Below are 7,145 nucleotides of genomic sequence, written 5' to 3'. Positions count from 1 at the left end.
TATTAACAAAAATGCAACATGATGCTGAAAATCAGTTTTCAGGGTGAAAAAATGATTACAAATTAAAAGCTAGTGTGTACTGCCTAGAAGAAATAATGCCAAGAAGGGAATAGTTTTCCTGGGGACGAACTAACATACATGAAATCCAACAAAAACTACCAAAAGGTGGAACAGCCAAGCCTGCAAACTTGAGGCCTTGAAAGGGACTACAGAAAGGCAGCGTTCCACAAGTTACTACCAGTGAAAGATATACAGACCTGCAGAGCTGGGTGGGTGTGGGTGAGTCAGTGAGTCTGTGGGTGATGTAATTTCATAACTTCGTTTTTATACCACAATTTGTATATTGCTCTGTAGAGACTCTACTCTACAAAGTGTTTTTGTCCCACTTGTCGGAGAAACAAGGCCGGGAGACGCCCTCCACACTACTGTAGGAGGAACACACAGTCCTGGAGCAGTGCACAAGCCCTAAAAAAGAAGTTGGGGGACTAACAACGGTTAGGCACCATGAAAGGGAAATCATGACACGTGCCATCAAAGTGCATGATGTCACGGCGTGTGACATTGCATGTGACATCACAGGTAGTGACATCACAAAAAGTGACATGCAGTGAGCCAAAGACCATGAGCTGGTAAGGAGGCAGAATAGTACAGTCTCTTTTCTAGTTTAAAAAGAAAAAAGAGATTTTCCCTACCCGTGATTGCATCATTTTTATAACTGTTCTGCTTGTGGCTGTTACAGTTTAAAAACTGTAGTTTTCACCTGCCCGCGATTGCATAATTCATCACCTTTTGTGTTTAAATTTGTGGTTTTACTTGCCTGTGATTGTTTTCATTTAAACTGTTGAATTGTGGGATTTGCAGTCCAAAATCTGTAGTTTTTGATCCCTCTCATTTCCTGTGACTGTCTGTTTTCCCTCCCAATTTCTCCCTTGCTCTGTGCTCAGACCTGTAGGTTAAGCAATCCACCCCCAGCTCCCATTTTGTGTTAGCAAGTGAGTGAAATCAGACACCTCTTCCCTTTTTCCCCTGTAGCAACAGGGATATTCTACATCAGAGAATGAACAAAGGGTGCTCTGAGACTGCAGTAATCTGCTGTGAGCTGTTTAAGCTGTGTTTTATAGGGTTTGTGCACTCCTTTTTTTATCTAGCAGAGTGAGTAAAGTTTGATACAAACAGTAATGCTAGTGGACAAAGTTTGTTAGGCCCTTAGCTGCAGAAGTCCAAAGTGTTGATTGAGCCTGTCTGTCTCCTAGGAGATTTTGAATAGAGGAGCAGCTTCCAACTCCCTAGCCAGCAAACCTTGTCTGAGGTCGCTGGGACCTTATATAGTCTGCTGTTGGTTGGGACATGTGTGCACTGATTGGTGGTTGTATCTGGTGTTCCTATTGGATTAGGGTTAGTGGTCTCATTGTTTGGGTATTTGAGGGTTCTGATTGGTTTCTGGGTCTTTGATTCAATCAATGTAGGGTTTGAACTAGGGCTAGGCTTTCTATTGGAAGTATGGACTAGGGCTTTCTGTGTGATTGGTTGCTGGGACTAGGGTTGGGACTAGGGCTAGGGTTAGGCTTTCTATTGGAAGTAGTGATTAGGGCTTCTTGTGTGATTGGTTGCTGGACTAGGTGTGGGACAAAGACTAGGGTAGGCTGTTTATTGGAAGTATGGACTAGGGTTTCGTGTGTCATTGGTTGCTGGGACTAGGGTTGCGACTACAGCTAGGGCCTCTATTGGACGTAGAGATTAGCCTTTTTGAATCTGATTGAGTGCTTGGACTAGGGCTACGATAGGCTGTAAGGTCCTGGTGTCCTATTGGTTCTAGACTTTAGGGCTAGTGTTGTGATTGGATAGGGTAGCGCTAGGGTTCCCATTGGCTGAAGCGGTCACCTGACTACTAGGGCTATAAAAGGCCAAGGCTTAGGGCGTCTCAGCCTGGGTGTTGAGGCTAATGGCGGAGAGAACAAGGGCAGTTACCTGTTCGAGACAGGTCGGGACCAGGGCCAGAAATGCTGCCCATTTTCTCTTTCAGTAATACCCACCCTACACCATCCACAAACAGAGGAACACACTCACACCAAATGTACACCACGCACTTACTACAAAAAAACATATGCACAAATCAATGTATCAGCATACACTGCAAAATCACACAAACCACATCTATATACTCTTCTATCCCAGCTATCACACATTTCAACCATCACCAACAAACAGTACACAACTCTATCCTATACCACTAAGCAATGCACTAATCACTAACACAACCAACATCCATACCATACTTAACTACAACACATCCAGACACACACTCCCCACTCTAATTACTTCTAATAGACCCCCTTTTATCATAAACAAACCCATACTCAGCATTCCATCATTTGTCCAACCAACACCCTCCTCTTCGTTCTACCACAATAACACAACAGCACAACACTTACATGCCACAGCACCACACATTTTAACTCTTACAGCAAACAGGTCTAACACAAACAAAACAGTCTTAAATCTACTTCATCCACTCCTACACACAAAATACACCTGACTCACAAACACATCACCACCCCCTTTACCTTACAAATTCCACTCGCAAACAATAGTATACAAACAAATCCATCTGATAAAACAAATACATCAGTACCTCTTTTCACTTCTCCTCAAAAACAAAAAATATCACACACATCAGCACAACAAAATCTCTCAAGCTCAACACCTCATAATACTTACAGTCACAAAATACAATCATACACCCACCTTTCAAACTAAACAAATGTACAAACTCCAATGCCAAGCTTTCTCTCTTCCACCACACATAACATGCATACAGCAACTCTCTTCTTACCGCCTTTCCTTCATTGGACATTTTAGAAGCTTACTACACGACCCACATGCTGCACCATCACCACTGACTCATACACCTTCCACCCTAAACATACGCAAACAATATAAGCAACGGGTCACACATCACAACTTTGCATCTCCATGTCTACTCGAAAACAAGGTTACACCACAAAAACCACACAGCACACCAATTTACTCTTAAACACCGTCTCCACCACTTATGCATGCAGACCCATCAAAATGCCTTCTCAGCCTGCTGCAAGAGAAACACATTACAGAACAGCTACATAATTGCTATCCTAATATAGATGATGCCAGCACTAAAAACACACCTGCTACTAACCCACACAATACTGATCACTATTCTACAAAACAAAGTCTCACTGTCACCAAAGCACATTCTCTAAACTATCTACTAATAAATGCTTGATCGCTCTCTAAAAACAAACATCATATCCACGACCCTCTCACCTATGCAAAACTAGACATACTATTCATAACTGAATCATGGTTGGGAGATGATATAGCTCCAGTTCTGCATGTAGCAATTCCTTTAGGCTATCAAACGATCACCCAAAATCGTATAGCCAAAAAAGGAGGTGGTCTAGCTGTTGTGTTCAGGCAAACATTACATATCACAAAACAGCGACATTTCCATAAAGAATTGTGAGGCTTTTCTCACAAGATGCAATCCTACACCATCTTCCTCCTGTAACTTCCTGCTCCTTTCTAGACCCCCGCCTAGCAAGCCGACATTCCCAGACGCACTTCTAGTCACTGTTTCAAACCTGATAACAATTCACTCCAACCTATGCTTTCTGGGTGACCTCAACATTTGGTTTGACAAACCCAATATGACCCATCCAAAAACAATCATCACTGGCCTAGACGCACCGAACCTACATCAGATTGTCCACAAACCTACACACTTTGCTGGACATATCCTAGATGTCATTTTTGCTAATACCAAACTAGTTACCTTTCAAACTGTAACTCCGGTCACATGGTCAGATCACCATGTGCTTGCTTTCCAATATAAAACAACACTAAGCAACTCACCTAAAACCACCTTACATACATCCACCTATCGACCGTGAAACACACTCAATTTGGGACACTTAGAAACACAATTAACATCAAGTACAGATCTGTAAACAATAAATTCTGTTAAAAAACGATATGAGTGGCTACAGGAAGCTTTTGCTATCCTGATAAAACTCAAAACCACACAATAGAACAAAAGAAAACGAGCACCTTGAAGAAATACAGAGATATAAGACTTAAAACTACAAATTAGAAAGATGCAATGTGCCTGGCTCAAAACAAAAAACAAACAAGACAAACTTCACTTACAGAAAATTAACAGATTATACAAGCCAGCTATCAAAAAAGCAAAGAAAAGGTACTATTCAGACAGAATTCAATATGCTAAATGTGCAAATAAAGAGTTCTAAAAAACTCTCAATGATTTTCGTAAACCAAATTGCCTAGAAGGAACTCATCCCGTTACTCAAGATTTCACAGACAAACTGGCAAATCAAACTGAAGAAAACAAACTTGGACCTGCTGAACCCTGACAACTAAAGTCCCATTATAAATGGATCTTTCCTGGGCAAACTGATACTAAGAGCAGCGTTTGCCCAGTTCTCACAATTCATTGAAGACAATGCCATACTTTCAGACTTCCAAACAGGATTCCGTCCGGAAAGAGGCACGGAATCTGCCCTCCTTGCCATCTGTGATGACCTGAAGAACACAGTGGACCGCAATGGGGTTTCTACGCTACTCCTCTTGGACCTCTCGGCTACCTTTGAGTTGACACAGTTGACCCTGACACTCTGTTACAAAGACTCTATGAAGCCAGCATAGAGGGGACTGCTTTAGAAGGGATGACGTCCTACCTTCGAAACAGAACTAATGTCATCTATACCCCACCTTTCTCATCCAAACTATACTCCACAACAGCTGGAGTCCTTCAAGGCTCTATCATCTCGCCCATTCTTTTCAACATCTGCATGAAGTCATTACCAGTACTAATCAATCAATCTCAACTCATGTGCTATAGCTATGCAGATGACACGCAAATATTCCCTCAACTGGAATGCCCCAAAGACATTGGAAACTCGCCAATTTTCAGTTGTCTCAGAGCTGTGGATCAATGGATGACTTGGTGCCATCTCAAATTGAACGCTTCCAAAACAAAAATACTCACATGTGGTAATTGGAAACATTATGACCTGCTTGCCACCTGGCCTGGTGAACTGGGATCACTGCCTAAAGTATCAAAGGAAGTAAGAAACCTCGGAATGACCATGGGTTCCAAGCTATAGATAAATGACCAAGTGGACAAACTAGCAAGACTAAGTTTTGTTACTATAAAAACTCTACAATAAATCTTCCCCCATTTGGGACACAATGTCCAAGCTACGATCTCCCTTGTTCTGTCAAAACTCGATTACACCAATAGCCTCTACCACGGATCACCTTTAACGACTATGAAAAGACTACAAAGGATTCAGAACTACTCTTGCGTATCAAACCGCGAGACCACATCTGCCCTTCCTTGAAATCCCTGCATTGGTTACCAGTTGCCAGAAGATCCACGTTCTAGCTGCTTTGTATCACCCACAAAGTAATACATGGAATAGGACCACTCTTCATCAGGAATAAAATCACCAAACACATTCATCATAGGCATCTCCGCTCTAGAGTGGCACCTCACTTCAAAATCCCAAGAGAGAAGAAAAACACTATGGGTCAAGTCAAGTCAAGTCAAAACATTTATATAGCGCACTACATACCCAGAGGGTTTCAAGGCGCTTAGGAAGGGGAGGTGGATTATTTGTCAAAAATCCACGTTTTAAGCTGCTTTCTGAACGCTAGGTGGTTCTGGGTGAGGCGAAGGTAAGCGGGGAGCGAGTTCCATGTTTTGGCAGCCAGGTATGAGAAGGATCTGCCTCCCATGGTGGTCTTGTTGATGCGAGGAACAGTGGCGAATGCTTGGCTGGAAGAGCGAAGTTGGCGGGAGGGGGTGTAGAAGGACAGTCGAGAGTTGAGGCAATCTGATCCGATGTCGTAGAGTGATTTGTGTGCGTGGGTAAGCAGTCGGAAAGTGGAGGTCTTTAAGGTGACCAGAGATGTGTTCGATGCGTGGGATGTCTAATATGAGCCTGGCTGAGGCGTTTTGGATTCGTTGTAGTTTCTTCTGGATTTTGGCGGTGGTACCTGCGTAGAGGGTGTTTCCGTAGTCCAGTCGGCTCGTGACTAGAGCATGGGTGACTGTTTTCCTTGTTTCGGAGGGGATCCAGCGAAATGTTTTTCTGAGCATGCGAAGAATGTTAAAGCAGGAAGAGGATATGGCGGTGACTTGTCTGTTCATTGAGAGTGAAGAATCCAGGATGACGCCAAGGTTCCGTGCGTGGTCTGTCGGGATGGGTGCATTTCCGAGGGCTTCCGGCCACCAGGAGTCGTCCCATGCAGAGGGGGATTTACCTAAGATGAGGACTTCTGTTTTGTCTGAGTTCAGTTTCAGACGGCTTTGTTTCATCCATTCGGCGACTTCTTTCATTCCTTCGTGTAGGTTAGTTTTAGCGGTGCTGGGGTCCTTGGTGAGAGATAGGATCAGTTGAGTGTCATCCGCGTAAGAGATGATGTTGAGGTTGTGTTGGCGGGCGATGGCTGCGAGGGGGCTCATGTATACGTTGAAGAGGGTGGGACTGAGTGAGGATCCTTGTGGTACGCCGCAGATGATTTCAGAGGCCTCGGACTTGAATGGTGGGAGGCGGACTCTCTGGGTTCTTCCGGTGAGGAACGAGGTGATCCATTCCAGTGCCTTTCCTTGGATTCCGATGTTTCTGAGGCGTTGTAAAAGGGTGCTGTGGCAGACTGTGTCGAAGGCTGCAGAGAGGTCGAGGAGGATGAGGGCGACTGTGTCTCCATTGTCCAGTAGAGTTCGAATGTCGTCTGTTGCTGCGATGAGGGCGGTCTCAGTGCTGTGTTTGGCTCGGAAGCCAGATTGAGAGGGGTCGAGTGATTTGTTGGCTTCGAGGAAGGCGGCGAGCTGGTTGTTGACAGCTTTCTCGATGACTTTGGCCGGGAATGGAAGAAGCGAGATGGGGCGGTAGTTTTTGAGTTCGGTGGGGTCTGCTGTTGGTTTTTTCAGAAGGGCGGTGAGTTCAGCGTGTTTCCAATCTTCTGGGAAGGTAGCGGAGTTGAAGGAGCAGTTGATGACGTCTCGGAGGTGAGGTGCTATGACGGAGTCTGCTTTGTTGAAGATGTGGTGAGGGCATGGGTCTGTGGGGGATCCAGAGTGG

Source organism: Lissotriton vulgaris, chromosome 2_1 (assembly GCF_964263255.1).
Source record: "Lissotriton vulgaris chromosome 2_1, aLisVul1.2, whole genome shotgun sequence".
In the NCBI taxonomy this organism is placed as follows: domain Eukaryota; kingdom Metazoa; phylum Chordata; class Amphibia; order Caudata; family Salamandridae; genus Lissotriton; species Lissotriton vulgaris.
The sequence above is the reverse complement of the archived record's forward strand: the minus strand, read 5'-3'. Positions refer to the sequence as shown.